General features: G+C 35.6%; 1 long non-coding RNA gene across 5 annotated transcripts in view; it reads left to right on the top strand.

The window, feature by feature from the left end:
- The window catches only part of LOC146404954 (uncharacterized), a 621252-nt gene that overhangs the window by 242300 nt on the left and 353793 nt on the right, over positions 1–25159 (top strand). Inside the window, exon 3 of one of the 5 annotated variants that reach the window (XR_014839820.1) lies at positions 23763–23899. The exons of the other annotated variants lie outside the window; for them this stretch is intronic. This is a non-coding gene — a long non-coding RNA (uncharacterized LOC146404954). Of the gene's footprint in view, positions 1–23762; positions 23900–25159 lie in introns of those variants that run through there. 5 annotated transcript variants of the gene reach the window in all.

Here is a 25159-nt window from a genome sequence, read left to right on the forward strand (position 1 = left end):
ATACTCAAAGGGAAAGATGCAAGAGAAAATTGGGCCATGGTTTATATCTGAAGATATAATCCGTATGTCTAAAGATAAAAATAAATAGTGGCATCTTTCACTTTGGGGACTATTGGCAGAAATTATGGTAAAAAAAATTTTGCTTCAAACATCTTGAAATATAGTATCTTTTCACTGCATAGATGAACTTACAAAAGTAAATTTAATGGAAACAGAAAGGAATAGGTAGCTAAAATTTAATATGCAACTATACAGGCTGCTTTAGGCATCTATTGCTAACCTCAGGGGACAAGGCCTTGGGCCCAATATATGGTTGAGAGTCAGATTCCTAGGCACATGTATTAAGCTGTATCCATCAAAATGTTACATACTCAGGGAAAGAATGCCTTAGGATTAATTTTAGTCTTTGGCAAATATAACAAAAAATAAATGATTCTGTCTTGTGGATTGAATATGCTTAAAAAAAACCTCTTCTAATAAATCTTAATTATCAGACTGACTTTTGCTATTAGTTCAGAATAAAATCTCTCTCTCTCTACCTATATCCTCATCTATATCCATATCCACACTCTCTATCTCTCTTCTATCTCTCGTTTATGTATCTGTCTATCTATGTATCAATCTATCTACCTATCTAGCCATACATACCTTTGAATGTATATAGGTAAGAAGACAGATTTGCTTCCTGTTAAGATTAACAAAGATGGTATCTTCCATTGGAGCTAAGGTTGAGCAAGTCCATTAATAATCCCTTTTTCATGTTTGAGGTAATCTAACTTCAGAGTTATTCATCTGTATTATAAACTCACTGTAAACGCAGAATCTACTAGGCGTTACCTCTTTATCACTCAGTGGGGTTTGAGAGAGTGAGGGGGACAACCATGGTTAGCATAAAGCTCTTCTACCTGCCATGAGTAACAGGCTCCCTTGTTTCTGAACCAGGAGTCTCATGTCTTATGTCACTATGTAAGGATTTGAAGTTTACATGTGAAGATTAACTTAGAAGTGGGGTAAAATCCAAACTATTTCAGTTCTTGACAGTGACATTGGTTTTGGCATGTATATAATAGTTAACTTTAGAAAAAAATGACCTTCCTTTTCTAAGCTTGTGCGTCTTAAGTTGCGTAATCTGTGGGTTGGTTTGTACATGAGATTCCACTCAATGCTGATATTTTAAGATTTGAATATTCTAATTATTTTAATACTTACCCTCAGGATGCCAATTATTCACTGAACTTCAGGTGCTGGTTGTCAGTGTATTGGATGTGGCTATCAAAATCAGTGGTATGTAAGAAGTACCACATGACATGCCATAAAATCAATTCAGACTAAGGTCAATAACAGAAAAAGGAAATTTACTTGAAAAGGAGAAACCTTATTAGTTCCCCAGAAACCTGATCGATGGCGTTGCCTATTGGCTTAGATAGATGGCGTCATATAGTATCTGTTCAAGGATGATATTTTGTCTCAATCAAGAATTAGGAGACATCCAAAATTTTAATGAAATTTAGTTCCATGAAATTACGCAAGTGGAGTGAAGCAAGCGATAGAATGTAGGAGCCTCCCTTGAAAGTAAATGTGAAGGGAAGGACATCGAAAACAGATATTTTAAATGCAAAGTTATTTTCGTGAAAGTGCCTGTGGTCTAATATCAAAGCCCTTTATCTTTTGTTGTATTAATCAACTATGTGTAAATTCATTTTGCAAATAAATGACTATCATTTTTAAGCACTTATTAAGGACTAGACAGTACATTCATAAAATACATTTAAATTCACTACGAATGTTAATGTAAATAGAACTTTGAAAAGTAGTCATTGTTTCTGAGGGGACGTGGTAAGAAATGAAGTGTAATGTCATGTATTTATAATAAGTGAGGTGTGTCTAAGTCCACGTCGATGACAAACACCTTGTGGGCTCCGTGATGCTCACCTGGAAAGCCTTATTGCTATGTGATTTATTTCAGGGTCTCTTAGTTCTTTGGTTTCCCCTTGTTTGTTTGCTTGTTTTTTCCTTTTCCCAGAATGTTTCCAGAATATGGCATATTCTGAAGATGTAGAACTTAGAGCTTTGCAGTTTCAGAGCAATCTTTTCTTTTCTATATATCTGAAACAGAGAGGGGTTCAGTTAAATAAAATTGAAGCCAAACAAATCAAAACCTCTCAAGCTACTGCTAAGGAGTCAAAGGACCTGGTTTGTTCTACCAGCTGTGCTGTTGCTGAGGGACTATTTCTGAGCTTTATTTGAAAAGAGAATAATTACAAAAGAATTACAACTACTACTCTCCCCCATTGATAAACCCTGAATATTAAAACCTAGGAACAGAAACATTATTCTTCAGATGATATTTTTGTTGTTTTTTTCTAGGGCCGCACCCACAGCGTATGAAGGTTCCCAGGTTAGGGGTCCAATCAGAGCTATAGCTGCCGGCCTACATCACAGCCACAGCAGTGCAGGATCCAAGCTACGTCTGCGACCTAAACCATAGTTCTCGGCAACGCCAGATCCTTAACCCACTGAGCGAGGTCAAGGATTAAACCCACAACCTCATGGTGCCTAATCGAATTCATTTCCGCTGTGCCACAACAGGAACTCCTTTTATATCATATTTCTAATGATATAAAAGAATATTGAAAGCATGTCAAGTGAAAAAGTGATGCAGAATTACAAGATTTCAAGGAGAATACATTCTACGTAGTTTTTAGAACTGCAGTTGTTGACTAGACAAATCAGAATTTGTATTTCAATTCTACAAATCACTAGCTATATTACTAAGAGGAAGTTATTATCACTGGTCCTATTTGCTCACCTATAAACAGAAGAAATAATACTTTCTTCACAGAGATTTTATGAGGATATCTAGCTCAATGCCTCCTTTAAAAGTAATCATTCACATAAAAGTTAATCATTTTCAGTATTACCATTGTCATTGTTATGTTGTGGGCCATGGTGCAAAAAAAAAAAAAAAAAAAGGAAAAAAGAAAGAGAATCCACCAGAATATGAGAAAGAGAAGACAGAGAGCTAATTCTTATTTTTCTACAAAAGTATTTTCTTTAACTAATACCCAAAGCCAATAAGCAAGAAAAATGTATATAAATGTTGTTTAGAAATATGGGCTGAATGCCAGAATAAATAGCTGAAACCGCTGAAAGCTGTTGCTCTCCTGGAACAGGAATCATTAGAAGAAAGAGGTGGCTCAGATTATGGCTCTTATTATCAGCTTTGTAGTTCAATTTGTATCCCATTGTACATCTATCACATTGATAACAATGAAAATTACATTTAAAAAGAGAAATGCATTAGATGAGCAAATGGAACAATCTAGTCAGTATCTTAATGCACTAGGACAGTTTTTAGAGCCTGGAATTGCCAAATTAAAGCAGCTTGATACAAGAATACTGATACATTTTCTGAAAAGAAAACCAAATTGAATCAGCTATGCTTTTACTTCCATCTTTTTATGCCTCCTCCCTCCACTCTTTCATCCTCTGCAATCCCTCTCCAAGTTAACCATCGGTGGGAAGTTAGGGTTCCCCCTGCCCTGCAGGCTTTCAGACCTGTGCATGCATAATGCATCAACAAAACTGTTTCATGTTTTAAACCTTTTTGGAGACTTTCTCTATTAACTTTGTAAAGTTTATCAATATTGATAAATATAGGTCCGGTTCAGAGACTAAACCAAAGTGTTTATCAGTACTGGTGGTAATAATATGAATACTAAGTATTTTTTTTTTCTCTACCCTTCTTCATTACCCAGAGTTTTTAAAATAAGCACCAGCCCTCAACATTTATTTCTTCATTTGCTATGGAAATCTTTCAGCAGCAATGCAGCCATGATAAGGAAAGTAAAGAAACTAAGAAGCCGTGCATTATTTCACATAAGGTCACTTAGAGAAGGTAGCCTTAAGCCCAGTGTTTATATTTTGTTTTGATGGCATAATTACCATCTCATTAGCTGAAAGTTGTATGAAGAGATATATTCTTCATTGATGAAAACCATGTCAATATCAGCTGGCATTAGTGAGTCTCTTCACACTGAGGGCTGCATACTTCCAGAATCACTCATTAGAAGCAGGGCCCAGTTAGCAACATTCATTAACTGTCTCTTTACTGAATAGGAAAAATGAATGGAGCCCTTTAATCTGACGTTAATAAATTGTAGCCATTTAGGAAAGGATTCAAATGGAAAATATTGAGGTTCATTGTTGAAATTATATTTGATGACTTGGGTTTGTTCTGGCTCATTTAAAGATATAATTTTCACAGGACTTTATCCCTGATAGTGGGTGCTAACAGGTACTCTAGCCAAATTCATAGGGGAAGTTTAAGCAGGAGTCAGTGGGACCAAGAGGTAAATTCATAGAATAAATATCAATGTTGTATACCACATTAACGAAAGAAAAGTAAAAAACCACATGATCATCTCAATAGATGCAGAGAAAGCATTTCACAAAGTCCAATATCCATTCACGATCAAAACTCTCACCAAAGTGGGTATAGAGGGAACATTTCTCAACATAATCAAAGCCATTTATGACAAACCCACAGCAAATATAATGCTCAATGGAGAAAAGCTGAAAGATTTCCCACTAAAATCTGGAACAAGACAAGAATGCCCACTCTTACCACTGTTATTCAACATAGTACTGGAAGTCCTAGCCTCAGCAGTCAGACAAACAAAAGAAATAAAAGGCATCCAAATAGGAAGAGAAGAGGTTAAAACTGTCACTGTATGCAGATGACATGATACTATATATAGAAAACCCTAAGGACTGAACCCAAAAACTACTTGCACTGATCAGCAAATTCAGGAAAGTAGCAGGATATAAGATTAACATTAAGAAATAAGTTGCATTTCTGTATACTAACAATGAAATATTAGAAAAGGAATACAAAAACATAATACCTTTTAAAAATGCACCCCAGAAAATCAAATACCTGGGAATACACCCAACCAAGGAGGTAAAGGACTTATATGCTGAGGACTATAAAACAGTAATCAAGGAAATTAAAGAAGATATAAAGAAATGGAAAGATATTCCATGCTCCTCGGTTGGAAAAATTAATATTGTAAAAATGGCCATGCTACCCAAAGCAAACTACAGATTCATAGCAATCCCTGTCAAATTGCCCATGACATTTTTCATAGAACTAGAACAAACAATCCAAAAATGTATATGGAACCACAAAGGACCCAGAATTGCCAAAGCAATTCTGAAGAACAAAAACCAAGCAGGAGGCATAACTCTCCCAGACTTCAGGCAATATCACAAAGCCACAGTCATCAAAACAGTGTGGTACTTGCACCAAAACAGACATACAGACCAGTGGAACAGAATAGAGAACCCAGAAATAAACCCAGATACCTATGGTCAATTAATCGTTGACAAAGGAGGCTAGACCATAAAATGGGGAAAAGACAGTCTTTTCAGCTAGCATTGCTGGGAAACCTGGACAGCAGCATGCAAATCAGTGAAACTAGAACACCCCCTCACACCATGCACAAAAATAAACTCAAAATGGCTGAAAGGCTTAAACATAAGTCAAGACACCATCAAACTCCTGGAAGAGAACATAGGCAAAACATTCACCGCCATCAACCTTACAAATGTTTTCTCAGGTCAGTCTCCCAAAGCAACAGAAATAAAAGCAAAAATAAACCCATGGGACCTAACCAAACTAACAAGCTTTGGCACAGCAAAGGAAACTAAAAAACAAAAAAACAAAAAGACCACTTACAGAATGGGAGAAAATAGGTTTGCATGATGCAATGGACACGGGATTAATCTATAAAATACACAAGCAACTCGTACAACTCAACAGCAAGAAAAGCCAACAACACAATGGAAAAATGGGCAAAAGACCTGAATAGACATTTCTCCAAAGAAGATATACAGATGGCCAACAAGCACTTGATACAATGCTCAACATTCCTGATTATTAGAGAAATGCAAATCAAAACTACCATGAGAGACCACCTCACACCAGTCAGAACGGCCATCATTAATAAGTCTACAAATAACAAATGTGGGAAAGATTGTGGAGAAAAGGGAACCCTCCTGTGCTGTTGGTTGGAATGTAAGCTGGTACAACCACTATGGAGAACAGTGTGGAGGTACCTTAGCAATCTATACATAGAACTACCATATGACCCAGCAATCCCACTCCTGGGCATATATCCAGACAAAACTTTCTTTAAAAAAGACACATGCACCCTTATATTCATTACATTCACAATATCAAGACATGAAAACAACCCAAATGTCTATCGACAGATGATTGGATTAGGAAGATGTGGTGTATATTTACACAATGGAATACTACTGAGCCATAAAAAGAACGACATAATGCCATTTGCAGCAACATGGATGAAACTAGAGACTCTCCTACTGAGTGAAGTAAGTCAGAATGAGAAAGAGAAATATCATATGATATCACTTATACCTGGAGTCTAATATATAGCACAAGTGAACCTTTCCACAGAAAAGAAAAGCATGGACTTGGAGAGTAGACTTGTGATCGCCAAGGGGGAGGGGGAGGGAGTGGGATGGACTGGGAGCTTGGGGTTAATGAATGCAAACTGTTGCCTTTGGAATGGATTAGCCATGAGATCCTGCTGTGTACCATAGAGAACTATGTCTAGTCACTTAACGGTGGAGCGTAATAATGCAAGAAAAAAAGAATGTATGCATGTATGTGTAGCTGTCTCACTATGCTGTACAGTTGAAAAAAAATGTATTGGGGAAATAATAATAGAAAAATGTAAAGAAAATACTAAAGTAGAAAGTACTTCTGTGTAACATCTAAAAGAAGAATTTTTCAAACTTCTGAAAGTTAATCTTTTTTTCTAAAGAAAAGTATAATTAAACAGGCAAGAATTCTGGGCCCTATTCACTTCAGTTTACAGATGGAAAAGTTAATGATGAAGAGGGAATTCATTTGATAGTCCAACAGGAAGTATTACTTTCCTCTCAAGTCCTCTTGTAAATCCTTTTTTTTAATAAGTAAAAAAGTACAGAGAGAAAAATTTTATTTTTACTTTGTACTCTGTAAAAAGTTGTTTGCAATATGTGCAATATGCAGTGATGTCATTTAGACATGGATTAGACAGATGTTTTGCAAAAAGGTGACACTTGAAGTAGGCTTTGAAAGATGTGTGTATATTTCATCAAAATGTATTATTTCTTCTTGCTTCTTTTCATTTCAACAAGACTGCAACCTACATGAGGAAAGAGACTAAGCTTTATTCACATGGGTATATATAGTTCTGAATGATATCTAGGAAAATATGTAACTATGTATTAAATATGTCTTGCAGGTATCAATTCAAGTTGAATTTGGGTACACACATTGAAAAATCTGAATGTAATTTATAAAGATCTCAAGTGTTTAGCTTCAGAAATTTCCCCCCTTTCTTTCCTTAACATTTATTGGCTTATAAGTGAATTGTGCCCCCTTCTGTTGCTATATTTGATAGGATGATTTTTTCTTTTTTTCTTTTCTTGATGACAGCATCTATGGCATATGGAAGTTCTTGGACCAGGGGTCAGACCAGAGCTGCAGCTGCTGGCTTATGCCATAGTAGCCATGACAACAACAGATCTGATCTGAATCTGCATCCTGCACTGCAGTTCATGGCAATGCCAGATCCTTTACCCACTGAGTGAGACCAGGGATTGATCCTCCATCCTCACAGAGACAACATTGGGTTCTTCATCCAATGAGCCACATTGGGAGCTCCTGTTGGGATGATTTTTATTAGGTGTCTCTGTCATACCACAATTATTATTTGTGAAAATAAAAAGCTACATGACAGGAATGTTCACAACACTCAAGATAGTAGGAAATATCTATGTAAAGATACAGAAGATTCAAATTAAATATCAGTAAATTTCCTTAAAAATGTAAAACAGCCAGTCATTTTGCTTGTTCATTCATTCATTCATTCATTCATTCATTTATCAAACATAAACTAAGAACCTACTCTGTGCCAGGAAGGGTTGTGTAAAGATCACAGATGGCCGGATCCTTTCATAATATTTTTCTTATATCCCCCTAAATAAAGTTACCATTATCCATACATTTAGGCAAGAGGACTAAAGTACATGTCAACTCTTCTATCATCTTCCAAGTTTCTCTCTACACATAAGTTAGAACTTTAAGACTATTGCTGCTACTGCCATTGTGTTCCTTAAATACTGAGAGTAATTGAAATGGCATCACCCATATAATTTGTGGGTCAATAATTTTATGCTAATACTAATTCATTATTTTAGAACATACCACAATAGGAACTGTTCATGTTACATACATGAAACTATGTCCCAGCAACTGTGGTAATGTACTAGGTAAACAAAAATAAAAAGACACTGTTGTCCTTAAGAGAAGTTCAGAGACGAATGGAGGAAGGCAGATAAATGAGCACAAAATTTCTAAGAAAACAATTGCTAGGTATGTTAATAGAGGTAAGGACTGGTTAAAATGTTTCACAAAGGCAAACACCATGTTTCCCTTTAGGATTTTGAACATCTAGCCTGACAGTCTGAAAGCGCAGATTCAACCAGAAGTCCCTGTAGACAAATCAAGTACAGCTGGTGATGGTCTCTAAGTTCCCAAACGCGGTGTTAAAGGGTTTCCAGGATCTGACTTCAACCAGTGCCTCAGCCTCAACTTCAGTTCCTCCATGTCACACGCGTTGCACTCTAGCCGTAAGAATTACCAGACTTCTTCAAAGATTCCACTGACTTCTATAATACTTTATACTCTTGGTGTTCCCATGTGGCTCAGCAGGTTAAGAATGCAACATAATGAGAATGTGGGTTCAATCCCTGGCCTCCTTCGGTGGGTTAAGAATCTGACGTTACTACAAGCTGAAGCATGGGTTGCGGATGTGGTTTGAGTCTGGCATTGTTGTGACTATGGCATAGGCTGGCAGCTGCAGCTCCCATTCAAACCCTAGCCTGGGAACTTCCATATGCCGCAGGTATGACTGCAAATTTTATATTCTTGTTCTTTCATTGCCCACTAGTGTTTTGCATAAATTACCTTGAAAAAAGTTTACTGACATGCCATTTCAAGTGTGTCTATATTAGTAATATATTCAGTACAAACTTTGATCCTCAAGCACACATATAATCACACTTCATATGTCTATATGATTAACGCAGTATTAGAATTTAATATCCTCTATTCGTAAGAACCTATATTTTGTCCATTACCTTAATAAGTGCTACAGCATTATGAGAAGCTTAATTATTTTTATTAAAGACATAATTGGAAAAAATTCCTCATTGTGTCAAAAATGCAGGGATTTAGTTTTCTTCTTGATTTTTTTTGAGAACTAGCACTAAAAACCCCATAAGAAATCAATGTAAAAATTTCTTGTTATTGAAAACTGACACAAAAACTCAATGCAATTATAGGAAATATTAGTTTTGTGTCTCTATTTTGGAGCATAAATGATATTTTAAGGCTAACCATTTTCCAGAGATCTCAAATGAGTTACAAAATTTCAAAATCAAATACTTGTGTGATTATAGCAAATTCTTGTATGAATACATCCATGACGCAAAATATAAAAATTTAAGCACATGCATTTTTATATCTGAAGGATATCAAGTCTCTTACCTCTGGCTTATTAGTTTCAGGATTTTTTTTGCAAATTCTTTGAGATTTTCTACATAGACAATAATGTTATCTGTGAACAAAGACAATTTCAGTGCTTTCTTCTCAATCCTTGAAACTTTTCATTTTATTTTTTTACTTATCATGCTAGCTATTACTATTGTAGGTTTTCTGTAAATAGTTTTTATCACAGTAAGACCTTTCCCCTCTTTTTCTAGTTTACTGAGATTTCATTTGTGTGCCTGTAAGTGTATGTGTGTATGTGCGTGAATGATTTTGGATTACATGAAATACTTTTACACATAAATTTATATGGCTTTTTTCTCTTTATCTCTTGGCATAATTGATTACATTCATTGAGTGTCACATGGTAAACTAATCTTGTGTTCTAGAATAAATATCACTTGGTAGTGGTATATAATTCTTTTTTAAATATTGTTGAATTTTATTTCTGAATATTTTGTTTGAATATAATAACTTTTTCACTTTATTTTAGTATACAAAAAATGTTGGAATTTAAACATTTAGTTGACCTATGTAAATATACTTTGATAAGAAACATGATAATTAAAATAATGATATTTATGTGATATTTATTGAGAATTTTTTGTCAAGCACTGTGTTCAGGTGCTTCAAAAACCTTATCTTACTTGTCACATAAGCTTTAAGATCAGCATTAATTTTGTTCATTTTATAGGTCAAAACTATGTGGGGTAGTTCCCGTCATGACTGAGTGGTGACGAATCTGACTAGTGTCCATGAGGACTCGGGTTTGACCCCTGGCCTTATTCAGTGGGTTGAGGATCCAACGTTGCTGTAGCTGTGGTGTAAGTTGCAGATACAGCTCAGATCCCAGGTCGATGTGGCTGTGGTTTAGACCAACAGCTGTAGCTCCAATTAGACCCCTAGCCTGGGAACTTCCATGTGCTACAGGTGCAGCCCTAAAAAGCCAAAAAAACAAAAAACAAAACAAAACAAAAAAACTATGGGGTATAAACAGTCAAGTGATGTGGTCTACATGGTGTAGTTAGTATCCAAAATCAAATGCTTTTGATTTCCAAGTTATGGTCTTTTTGTTCTATCATACTATCCCCAGTATATTCAGCATAAAATGTCTCATGCTCCATCTGTGTAACCGTGATCTATGTACCTGTATCATCTGTATCTATATCCTGACACATAACCCTATGTTTCTGACTCCCAGATGATGTCCCTGCGGACATACCTGTGGGAAGTCAGATATTTGACTGATTACATCTTTAGCAAGGATTCTGGGCAAGTAAGAAACAGGTGGTTCATGAATCAAACTATGGAAAATATATTAGAAATACCTGTCTGTAGATGTCAATATCTCAGACATATTAGTACCAAATGAATTAGTTTAAATTGACATAAAAATATAATTCAGGAGTTCCTGTCATGGCACAGCGGAAACAAATCTGACTAGGAACCATGATATCGCAGGTTCAATCCCTGGCCTTGCTCAGTGGGTTAAGGATCTGGCGTTACTGTGAACTGTGATGTAGGTCGCAGACGCAGCTTGGATCCTGCTTTGCTGTGCCTATGGTGTAGGCCAGCAGTTGTAGCTCTGATTTGACCCCTAGCCAGGGAACCTACATATGCCGCAGGTATGGCCCTAAAAAGCAAAAACAAACAAAAAAAGATACAATTCAGTGACAGGGTTGTTGATCAAGGAAATGTTTGCTACCATGTGTTACCATGTCACAGTGAATTAAAAAATATGTGTATGTATATATACACACACATATGTATTTACCATCATCCTGAATTTTTCATCAATAAATACAAACCTCAGTAGGAATTACCCAGATTTTATATTTTCTCTTTTAAAATGTTTATTTTTAAAATTTTAAATTATATATATATATGTACATAGTGTATGATTTTCAAATAATGTATACATAATAGTCACAACAACAATCTAAGAGGAAGAGTACAATGCAATGGACAAAACCATGGACTCTAGATCAAGCATCCAAGTTTAAAATTTGGTGATCTTAAGCGAATTACTTTAGTTCTCCATGCTTCAATATCTTTATCTGTGGAATATGATTAATAATTATACTCAGTTTCCTCAGTGACTAATTTAGTTAATATCAAATTGCACCAAATCTAAGAAACCACCAATTAAAGGGTAAATCACTATGTTTGATACCACTACGAGTAAAAATTAGTTTGCTTCCAATATTTATGACAATATACATTCAGTTTTAGGAGACACCTGATTTCAATGATGTTCATATGTGAAAAAAAGTATCTTGGAATTGAGAATATGCATTTTTAAATTTTTAAGTGAAATATTTTTGCTCATTTGACAAAAGAGGAAACTTTGATAAAAGGGAATAAAGTAATTTCCTGAAGCTCAGGCAGCCAATCTGATTTACGAATATAATTAAGGGGTCCTGATTGCTACATTGGCGTAATTTCCAGTTCACCATACTTCAGAACATGAATTATTTATAGTAGAAATAACAAGTTGAAAAATATCTCTTATTTGATACAAGATGCAAGATTTGATAAAAGTTGTAGCAGAAAAACTCATAATGTACAGAATTTATTCTACATTAGTTGTATTTAGCTTTACAAATGATTTCATTGATATGTTGGGATTAAAGCTGTATCCTCAACATAATCAAAAAGATTTAGACATTATTAAAAAGATTGTATTCAGTTTTTCAATTTTAGCGCATTAAAAATAGCTACACTTACATTAATCACAATAAAATTGAAAATGTAAAATTCAAAATTACATATATACAAAATAACATCCTAACTTGTACTTTAATATTTTACCAATGAGGAAACACAGATGCCGTGAAGTTATGCCACTGGCTAATTATTTGCATAAAATTTTTTTTGTTTCTTGAATGCATTTCTGTCATTGTCCCCACACTGGGCTTCTATGAGCAATCTTTTCCGGTTGTTTCCAGCCTACCTCTCAGGAGCCAGATTAATTTTGCTAACCATCTCTGCTTTGTTCTCTCATTTAGATATATTTCATGGTCCTCAAAATATTAGAATAAAATACTCTCTGGTTTTCAGGCCAACTCAATTTTATGAGTGCATAATTTTACTAGAAATGTTATTTCAGTGATATAATAAGACAGAAATCCTGCCACAGCCTGTCATTACACAGTGGGCAAGGCTGGCCTGAGCCAGTTGCCAGTCATTTAGCCTTTCATTAGTGTGTTAGACAACTTATTGAGTGTAATGATTATTTGATGAGACAAGCTATTAAAATGGATTCTGCCAAAGATGAAGAATGGTGGAAAACTCTCATTTGTTTTAATTTTTGTTCCTATGTCCAACTGCTGAGACAAGCCTGCTAACACTTTGGTCATCCAGTTTTAGAAGAGACATGATGGCCTGAGGGTACTATGGGTGAATGAAAGAGAAACAACGGAAATGGGCTTCTTTTGTGCCAGGCAGTACTGAAGTCAATTTTAGTAGATCATCTAGTTTAAACCTCTTAAAGACTTTAAGAGTCAGATTTCCCAGTTGAGGACACTGATGGTCTGAAAAGTAAAATTACTTATCCAAGCTCACATCAGTTATAAGCAGACAATGTGGTGTTGCAGAATCTGATTTGAGTACCTATAATTATATCTGACATATTACCAGTGATTTTATTATAGTTATATTATTCTTAAGGAGCTTACCAAGCAGGTTTTTTTAGTATAGTTACCATAGTGAGACAATTTATATGTTTTTAGATAACTCTTGCAAATATCCTGAAGATTCTAAATATCAATCAAAGGGTTGAGGTTGGAACTTAAAGGACTCAGTGAACTGATTTGGAATCATAAAACAAAATAATTCACATTCTCCAGACTAGGGTCATAAAGTTAGAATAATACCAGGGAGTTCCCGTCGTGGCGCAGTGGTTAACGAATCCGACTAGGAACCATGAGGTTGCGGGTTTGATCCCTGCCCTTGCTCAGTGGGTTAAGGATCCGGCGTTGCCGTGAGCTGTGGTGTAGGTTGCAGACGCAGCTCGGATCCTGCGTTGCTGTGGCCCTGGTGTAGGCTGGCGGCTACAGCTCCAATTAGACCCCTAGCCTGGGAACCTCCATATGCCGCGGGAGCGGCCCAAGAAATGCCAAAAAAAAAAAAAAAAAAAAAAAAAGAGTAATACCAGAGAACTCAGAAATCTTTAATGCAAGGTTTTGAATTGCTACTTATCCCCCAGTTTTTCATTTTTGGCTTCTATGTGTTGACTATATCCATTGACTTCCAAATGTAGATGTTGGGAGTCTATGTGAGCACTGAGGTTTTATGATACGGAGTTATAGAAGCTTGCATGAGAATTGTCTGAGGTCTCTCTAGTAGCGTGTGACTTAGTAATAGGAACTCTTCATGGAAGAGCAACCATACCGATATATCTCATCTATGAGCACAGGATGGTTTTCCACTTGAGATCTTTTGGCCTTTCATCAGCATTGTACTGTTTTCAACGTAAACGTTCTATACAGTTTTATTAGATTTACACCTACGCATTTTCTGTTTTGAGGGCCGTAACTGGTACTGTGTGTTCACAGACTGGAAGAGCCCAAGGGTAATGATGTTAATGTTCTCAAATTGGATAAACACATTTAACGTAATTCCTACCACAACACCAGCTCTTTTTGGAGGTTAGATACAGACAAGAGTATAAAATTTATAAAGAAATGTCAAAAGACTAAACTAGCCAGCATAATTTTGAAAACAAAAGAGAGGGATGAATTAGCATGCCTGATTTCAAGACTTATTATGTACATACTTTAATAATAAAAATTGTGTGACTTTGGCATTAGAATAGACAAGACAACAGAACAGATTTGAAAACCAGAAACAGACCCAACAAATATGCCCAACTGATTTTTGACAAAGTTGCAAAATCAACTAAATGAAATAAAACTAGTCTCTTCAATAAATAGTGCTAGAGAAATCAGGTATTCATAGGCTAAAAGAAAAAGAAAATAATCTTTACCTAAACTTCACACATTATACAAAAATTAAATTAAAATAAACTATAGAGTTAAATACAAAACTATAAAACTTATTTTAAAATAATGGGAAAAAATCTTCAGGATCTAGGACGAATGCACAATTTGTCAGATTTGACAGCAAAAGCACAATACCAAAGAGGAAATAATTTTGCTTAATGAAAGCCTGTATGAAGAGGGTAAAAAGACAAGCCACATATTGGGGGAAAGTATTTATATATCTGACAAAGAACTAGTATCTAGAATATATAGGAAAAACTCAGTACACTCAACTGTTTTTAAAAAAAACCAATCCAATTAGAATATTGACAAAAGACAAAGACAGTTCAGTAAAGAAGATACAGGTATGGCAAATAAATTAGAACATTAAGATACTCAATATTACTATTCACCATGGAAATGCAAACTAAAATCACAGTGCTTTACACATATTAGAATAGCTAAAATGAAAACAGTAGTGACAACACAAATATTGTCATATATGTGGAGAAACTGGATCACTCATGCATTTCTTGTGGGGATCTAAAATAGTATGACTGCTGTGAAAAAGTTTGGAGCTTTCTAAAAACTGGACACACACCATCATTCAACCTGTAATTGTACTCCTGTGAATTTATCCCAGAGAATTAAAAACATGTTCTTACAAAAATCTGTATGACAAATGTTCATAGCAGCTTTACTTATCATAGCTAAAACCTGGATTCAGCTCAGATCTCTTTCCACAGGTGAATCATTAAACAGTAGTGCACACATGTGGTGGAATGCTATTCAGCAATAGTAAAGGATATACAGTTGATGGAGTTCCCATCACGGTGCAGTGGAAACAAATCTGACTAGCATCCATGAGAATGCAGGCCTCACTCAGTGGGTTAAGGATCTGGTGTTGCCATAAGCTGTGGTGTAGGTCACAGACGTGGCTCAGATCTCACGCTGCTGTGGCTGTGGTGTAGGTCAGCAGCTACAGCTCTGATTGGACCCCTAGCCTGGGAACCTCCATATGCCATGGGTGTGGCCCTAAAAAGACGATAAAAAAAAAAAAGGATTGACAGTTGATATATACATACAAGTTGAGATAAATCTCCAGAGAATCATTATGAGTATAAAAATAATTCCCAGAGTCTATAATATACTATATAGTTTTATTTATTATGACAGTATTATTTATAAATGACAAATTTAGTGACAAGGATTAAGGATGGTTTGGAAAACAGGTAGGAGGTGGGTATGGATATCAAAGAGCAGCAGGAAGGATGCTCACGGTGTTTGTGCTGTTTAGTATCTTCACTACCATGGCGGATACACAAAACTGTCACAAAACTGTAGGGAATGCTGAATATGCTCTAGGAGGTGGCAACCTTAACCTGGATCTAATTGTAGTAGGAAAGAAGGATGGACCACTGGGAGGGGTAGCAAAGAGGAGTGCAGGCACTGAATATAACACTGAAGTTGTATCATCCAGAAGAAGCCAACATCTGCTTCAGGTCAACAAGAAATCAGAAAGAGGCAGAGGCTCTGCCCAGTATATCTACCTGGCTTGTGGTTTGGCCTCTTCAGCTGAAGAGAGTAGATGAATCTCACGATGGAGTAGGAAATCTGCCAGAGATAACCTTATTTTTTTGTTTATTTTTCATTTTTTAAAGTTTTTTTGAAGTCTTGTTGATTTATAGATTTGTGATAATTTCTGTGGTGCAACAAAGTGATTCACTTACACCTGTGCACACATCCATTGCCTTTCAAATTTTTTCCCATATAGATTATTACAAACTATTGAGTAGAGTTCTCTGTGCTACACAGCAGGTCCTTGTTGGCCAATTGTTCCATATACCACAGTGTGTAGGAGATAATCTTTGATTTTTCAGTCCCAGGAGCGGCAGAGACAGCCCCCTCAGGATACAGAGGTTGCACATTCCAGCAGCAGTAATCAATAACACTTCATTGTGTTTGTTTCATTTTTTAAAAAACGATTTTTATTTTTTCCATTGTAGTTGATTTGCAGTGTTCTGTCAATTTCTACTATATAGAAAAGTGACCCAGTCTCATATATACCAGAATAAAACACTCCCTACAAACAAAAGTCCAGGACCAGATGGCTTCACAGGCAAATTTTACCAAACATACAAAGAAGAACTTATAAGCATCCTCCTCCTACTTTTCCAAAGTGTTGAAGAAGAAGAAACACTCCCAAAGACATTCTATGAAGCCACCATCACCCTAATACCAAAACCAGATAATACTAACAAAATAGAAAATTATAGACCAATAGCTTTGATGAATATAGACAGAAATTCTCAACAAAATTTTAGCCAACCAAATCCAACAACATGAAAAAAGATCATACACCACAACTAAGTGGGTGTCTTTCTGACAGAACAGAAAAATTTATGGACTAAGATGTTTACATTGGAGTGACATAACTAGTTAAAAAAAAAAGAAGAAGAAAGAAAGACAGCATCCTCTGAACATTCTAAATGTTCAACCAAATATCATGGGTGTGCATTGAAGTAATAACATCATGCAGGCATTAAGACATATTTATAAATTATATTTAATGGCTTGGAAGGGGTGGACTTATGATGAACGTTTAATACAAAGTCTAAGTTCATGTGTTCTATAAATACATATTCCTTAAGAAAACATGTCAAAATATTAACAGTGGCAGTCTGTAGATGGCAGGATTACAAGAGGATTTTTCTTCTTCATTACAAGATGAACCAAAGTCTACACAATATTCTTATTTCAGTTTAATATTTTAACCAATGTTTTTTAAGAAAAAGAGGGGTTAAGATGGCTTGAGAACATCTGACAGTGAAGAGCAAACAACTGGGTCAGGGAACTCCTCCCTTCACTTCATTTCCCTTGTGCCTTCCTCCCTCTATGCTCTCCGTCTTCTGATGGCCAAAGAGATTAGCATTACCGTGTTGCCTCAGAAGATCCTGGGAATAGGAGAATGAGTTAGTAGTGGCTATGAATTTATCCTTCTCTTTTTCCTTTTCTTATCTCTCTCTTTCTCTTTCAATAATGGAAGCAAATACTCTCTATCCTCCTTTTCCTGAGAAGTCCTCTAAATTAGACAATTCTAGGGCTAGTAGCCGTTATCCTAGGACTAGGGTGCAATAAACCCTTTTGTGATCAACCAAGAGTGTCTGGCCATGCAAAGTTATCATTGAAGAGGATGTAGATCGATTAGGACAAGTTGATTTAAATTTATGGAGATTTATTGGTCGGGGGGCGTGGGGTGGGCATAGAAGGGAATAAATCTCCAGAAACAAAATTTTCTCAGGGCAAGGATGAGTCAAACTCAAAACAAGATGTCTAGGGTGCTTAGGAGAGGGATGGTTCTTTCCTACCAATGTTTTCCTAGGTCAACCTCCCAAGGCAATAGAAAAAAAAAAAAAGCAAAAATCACAAGTCTGTTCTCCACATCCATAATTTTCTTTTCTGTGGAAAGGTTCATTTGTGCCATATATTACATTCCAGATATAAGTGATAACATATGGTATTTGTCTTTCTCTTTCTGACTTACTTCACTTAGTGTGAGAGTCTCTAGTTCCATCCATGCTGCTGCAAATGGCATTGTTTTGTTCTTTCAATGGCTGAGTAGTATTCCATTGTATACACACACACACACACACACACACACACACCTTAATCCAATCATCTGTTGATGGACATTTAGGTTGTTTCTATGTCTTGCTATTGTGAATAGAGCTGCAATGAACATATCGGTGCATGTGTCTTTTTCAAGGAAAGTTTTGTCCAGATGGAGTGGGGTGGATTGGGAATTTGGGGTTAAGAGATGCAAACTATGGCCTTTGGAATGGATAAGCAATGAGATCCTGCTGTATAGCACTGGGAACTATATCTAGTCACTTATGATAGAACATGATAATGTGAGAAAAAAGAATGTATACATGTATGTGTGACTGGGTCACCTTGCTGTATAGTAGAAAATTGACAGAACACTGTAAACCAGCTATAATGGAAAAAATAAAAATCATTATAAAAAAAGAAAAAAGCACAAATAAATAAATGATACCTAATCAAACTTATTAGTTTTTGCACAACAAAGGAAACCATAAACAAAACAAAAAGGTATCTACATACTGAGAGAAAAAAACTTGCAATGATGCAACCAATAGGGGATTAATATCTAAAATACACAAACAGCTCATACAATGACAAAAAAAAAAAATCAAGAAATGGTCAGAAGACCTAAATAGACAATTCTCCAAAGAAGACATACAAATGGCCAGTAGGTATGTGAAAAGATTCTCATCATTGTTAATTATTAGAAAAATGCAAATCCAAACTATATTGAGGTACCACCTCACACTAGTCAAGCCATCATTAAAATGTCTAAAAATAAATGCTGGAGAGGGTATGGAGAAAAGGGAACCTCCTACACTGTTGATGGGAATGTAAATTAGTGCAGCCACTATGGAAAACAGTATGGAGGTTCCTCAAAAAACTAAAAATAGTTACTTTATGATTCAACAGTCCCACTTTTAGATATATATCCAGGCAAAACTGTAATTCCAAAAGATACTTGCACCCCAATGTTCATAGCAGCACTATTTACAAGAGCCAAGACATGGAAACAACCTAAATGTTCATAAACAGAGGAATGGTTTAAGAAGATGTGGTGCATATATATAGTGCAATATTGCTAAGCCATAAAAAATAATGAAATAATGCCATCTATAGCAACATAAATGGGTCTAGTGAAGTAAGTCAGACCGAGAAAGACAAATATCACTTGATATCATTCATATGTGGAGTCTGAAATACTACACAAATGAATATGTCTACAAAACAGAAACAGAGTCATAGACCCAGAGAACAGACTTACGGTTGCCAAGGGGGAGGGAAGCAGGTAATGGAAAGATTTGGAGTTTGGGATTAGCAGGTGCAAACTATTATATATCGGATGGATAAACAATAAGGTCCAGCTATATAGCACAGGGAACTATATTCAATATCCAGTGATAAGCCACAATGGAAAAGAAAATGGAAAGCAATGTATATAGATAAAACTGAATCACTCTTCTGTGCAGCATGAATTAAGACAACATTGTAAATCAACTCTAATTCAGTAAAAATGTTTTTGAAAAACAACTGTATAGAATTAATGCACATATATATACACAAATATGAGTACCAGTAAAACTATAGATATCTGATTTAGATGAATGGATTTTACTAGTATCATTATTCTGGTTGTGATATTGTACCATGGCTTTATTAAATGTCACCATTAGGGGAAACTGGACAAATTATAAAAAGGATCTCTCTATATCGTTTCTTTATGGTACTGCAGTCTATTATTATCTCAATTTAAAAATGTGTGATGTTCAGGAGAGAGAGGTTTAATATCCCATATATCTCCACAAAATATAGTAAGTACCAAATTAATGATACTTCAGGGCTCAAAAATGAAGTATTTCAGAATTAAAGGACAAAGAGAATTAAAAACAAATAAAACTCAAAATCTGATCTTTCTCATAAGGCAAGAGGCATGAAAATAGTGGCACCAAGTTCGAAATCATTTGTGAGCCATGATTTTTACACCTACAGTTTCATGTATTTGCATGGCCAAGATTGGAAGAATATTAGCTTGTGACCTAGTATCAGAGACCCAGGCATCAGGTAAAAGATAGATAAATTAAGCAGAGGAGTAAACAGAATGAAAAAAAAAAAAGAGTATTATAATAACAAATGTATGCCTTAGGCAGTGAGTAATCGGAAATATAGGGAATAATACTACATTTCTTACTGATGATATCAAAGCAATATATCACTGTGATTACAATATGCTGGACTGCTGCATCACAGCTGTCCGAGAGCTGCAGTGTATCTGGCTGCCCCACAGCAATATTGTGATTTTAATTAACATTTGGGGAGCAGCAGATCAGTTCAACAGTTCTTCTCATTTAATTGATAGCCTCTTGAAAATTGGGCTGCTTGTTTTATGCATGGACCATTGCTTACCACCTGCAGGACTGATTTGGATGGCTAGCTATTAAATCTTATCTGTAATCATCATGAAGCTGAGTACACATCATTTCTTTTATAAAGTGCATTTCAAGGGATGAATTCAGATATTAAAGGAGTCTTGTTTGTAATGGAAGACTTTTTTCTATTTGTTTTTACCATTTGTAGAGAAAATCTAGGGGATATTCTGTTTTTTAATAAGGTCCAATGTTTAAATAGGCACATAAGTACATTTTATACATGGTAATACCAGTACTCGAGATAGAAATAATTTTTGAAATATAATTCCATGGATGATTTCAGACATATAGTAAATGCTGTTTGTTGCCTACCTAGCATCACTCTCATCTTCTTCCTTCATAACAGAATCCCAAAGTTCTTCAGATATTCATCTCTCCAACAATTTTGTGAATCTCATTTAAGAGATCTGGAGGCTAGTCATAGCTTCATTAAACAGACTAAGAAAATCAGAATATCTTCCTTTTCCATATTTGAATCAAAAATGACGGTGTGTTCTATACAGACTAATAAGACAGTTGGAGTAGTTTACCAAACTACTGTGAAAGTACCCTCCAATATTCCCAAAAGGTGTGGGTGCCCTTAAGTATCTCACTTTCTTGTTTGTTTGTTTGTTTTTTATGGCTGCACCTGTGGCAATACAGAAGTTTCCAGGTGAGGGATTGAAGCTGCAGCTGCCAGCCACAGCCACAGCAACTTGGGATCTAAGCTGTGTCTGCAACCACAGCTCGCAGCAACACCAGATCCTTAACCCACCGAGGCCAAGGATCAAACTCCCATCCTCATGGATGCTAGTCAGGTTCTTAATCTGCTGAGCCACAGCGGGAATTCCTCAAGTACCTCGGTTTTTATGCTGAATCTGTGAACAGGCAGTTCTGTCTTCTGAATCTCATTTATGGGGCTGGAGATAAATTGAAGAATGTGGAATTAACAGCTATATACTATATATACATATAATATATATACCTATACATATACATACACACACACACACACACACACACACACATATATATATATATATAATTGATAAAAGGACCTACTGTAGAGCGCCTGGAACTATATTCAATATCTTGTAACAATCTACAACGGAAAATAATCTGAAAATGTGTATATGTGTGTATATATGTGTGTGAATTACTTTGTTGTATACTTGAAACATTATAAATCAACTATATTTCAATTTTTAAAAAAACTTACTTATGAGGTATACAATCCAGTGAGGAAGGTATTTATGGATATAAATGTGGGGTCGTTTCTGTTCAATGCTACAGATAGATCAAACAAGATGTGGAATGATTATGATCATTCAATTTAATAATACGGAGAATATGAGGACTATATCTATATCAATATGGGGTGTTGGAAACAAAGCTCAATTGGAGAGGGTTCAAAAAATGTGGGAGAAAAAATTCCAGACAATTGGAAAGAGCCCAAGTGTTGATCACCAGATGAATGGATAAACAAAATGTGAGGTATGAATGAAATTGAGTATTATTTAGCCGTAAAAAGAAATGAAGTTCTGATAAATGCTGCAGCAGGAATGAACCTTGGATGTATTGTGCTAGATGAAAGAAACCAGGTGCAAACTAATAAATATTGTATGATTCCACTTGGACGAAATATTTAGAATAGGCATATTCATTGCAAGGTTACCAAAGGTGAGAGTAGTGGCAAAAGGGGAATTATTGCTTAATAAGTGTGGAGTTTGTGTTTGAGGTAGTGACAAGATTTTGGAATAGATAGTTGGCTGCACAACATTGTACATGTAAAATGCCTCTGAATTATACACTTAAAATAGTTAAAACGACAAATTCCATGTAAATACACGCACACACATGCATATACACACACACACCAAAGTAGACAATTAAAAGGAATTTCACAGATGATCAATATAGGTGATTCTTCTGAATAATTTTCTATAAAATAAGTTGAGATACTGAATGCTATTGGATAATAAATTGTAAATAAAAACATGGAAACTGTAAAAGTATTATAATTAATGACACTTAAGGACAGGAATTCTTATCAACAATGACACTTTGAAAATATAATGGTGGAAAAATTTTTAAACTGAAAGAAAAGTGAAAAGAAAATGAAGGTATACCCAGTAAAAATTCTCTTTGCAAACCAGGATTGGAAGAAACATTTTTTGGAAAGGACATATTTGGCTCTTTGGAGCTAATGAAGGGGCAGATCTGACTGTATTATATATACATCAATGTGAAGGACGAGAGGTGTGTATTGCATGTTCAATCATTCCATGGACTATTGACAAATGTTTTTATGTGGAGTGAATATATTAGTAGACTTACAGTTATCAAACTAAAAATGCTGTGAAAGGTTATTCTAATTAGAAACTCTTCCAGAGGTGAGAAAGAAGTCACTGATGAAACACGTGCTCAAATCAGTAGTTTAATTCAGATTAATGAATCTACAAAGTGGTCACTAATGAAACAAGATATAAAAATAAAATAGAATGAATCACCCTTACTGCATGTTCAATAATCAAAAAACAAACTCTTTTAGATGCAAAGTGCCAATGAATTTATTCATTTAATTTTAACAAAAAAACAAACAGAACAAAACAAAATTAAACTCAGGATAGGTGTGTTATGAAATAATTTTACTTTAATAAATTAAATGTTTATGGATTTTATATGTATAATCATCAATGATTTAGTGCATACTTGCTATTTTCCTGTAATCTCATGTTGCTCGCACTCAAGTTAGGGCTAGATATACTTAAATATTTTGTTGAACAACATATAAATGGCTGAAATAAAGATGAACATTGGAGAAGGACCCTAAAATCAGAACGTGAACTGAAAGAAATCTTCCTGAAATGGGTTATATTTGTATCATGTCTTAAAAAATGAATGAAAATCAACTCAGACATAACAAGGACTGAAGAAGGACCTATGTAGTTAAGAATTAATGCCTAAGAGAAATTACAAAGACATCATCAAGAGGAGTGAATGCCAAATGATACTTCAATACTTATGCTTGTGATATAATTTGAATGGATGAATAAATAAAGAAGATGTCACTCTCTCACACACACATACACAATGGAATACTTTTCAGCCAAAACAAAGTTTAAATCTTATCATTTACAGGGATTTCCCATCGGAGCCCAGTGGAAAGGAACCCAGCTAGTATCCATGACGATGTAGGGTATTGTCATGAGCTGTGATGTTGGTCACAGATGCGGCTTGGTTCTGGCTGTTGCTGTGGCTGTGGCATAGGCCAACAGGTACAACTCCTATTTGACCCTAGCCTGGGAAAGTCCATATGCCAAGGGTGCAGCCTCTAAAAATAAATAAATAAATAAATAAATAGAATCTCACTATTTACTGTAACCCAGATGAACTTTGGGATTATTTTCCTAAATGAAATAAGTCAGACGTACAAAGAAACATATTATATTATTTGACTTATATGTAGAATATAAAATCCAACAAATAAAATAAATGAACACAGTGGTTACCAGAGGGAAAGGAACAGGAGAAAGAGCAGAATGGGTAGAGGAGATCGACTGTACAGTGATGGGTAGAAACTAGAGTTTCAGAGGTGAGCATGCTGTAATGTTTACAGAAGTAGAAATATAAGGTCGTGCACATGAAACTTATGCAGTGCGAAAAACTAATGTTACCTCAATAGAGAATACAAAATAGACAGTATTCATGTGCTATATTTCACACAATCTTTGCATTAGTATTTCTGCTTATAACATTACCTCCACTAGTGTTAAAGAAATATCAGTATAATCCATACTATCTATAATTTTAATGTTTCTTCAACATTGCAAGTGTGTTTACGTACATTGTTTGAGTTAATCATTGTTCAACGTATAGCAGATGAGGATACTGAGAATTAAAAAGAAGAAATGGCATGTTTAGCCCCACACAGCTTGTAGGTGACATTCACTCTTCAGTAAAGACTTGCTATGGGCTCTGTACTATGTTTTATATATTTTATTCATTTTTAGTAAACTACTTCGGTTTTACGTAGTGCTATTAATGATAATGCTTAGCACATTCATGGTGTTTTATTTTATTTTATTTTGTCTTTTTGTAATTTCTTGGGCCGCTCCTGCGGCATATGGAGGTTCCCAGGCTAGGGGTCAAATTGGAGCTGTAGCCGCCAGCCTACGCCAGAGCCACAGCAACATGGGATCTGAACCACGTCTGCAACCTACACCACAGCTCATGGCAACGTCGGATCCTTAATACACTGAGCAAGGCCAAGGATCAAACCCACAACCTCATGGTTCCCAGTCAGATTTGTTATCCACTGAGCCATGACAGGAACTCCTCATGGTGTTTTAAAATAATCTACAGAGCATATTATGTTCAAATCTAGGGAGTTCCCGTCGTGGCGCAGTGGTTAACGAATCCGACTAGGAACCATGAGGTTGCAGGTTCGGTCCCTGCACTTGCTCAGTGGGTGAACGATCCGGCGTTGCCGTGAGCTGTGGTGTAGGTTGCAGACGCGGCTCGGATCCCGCGTTGCT

Source organism: Sus scrofa, chromosome 3 (assembly GCF_054392235.1).
Source record: "Sus scrofa isolate SSC_HxYL_T2T_F1_AM1 chromosome 3, Sscrofa_HxYL_maternal_Yorkshire_Landrace_v2.0, whole genome shotgun sequence".
NCBI lineage: Eukaryota > Metazoa > Chordata > Mammalia > Artiodactyla > Suidae > Sus > Sus scrofa.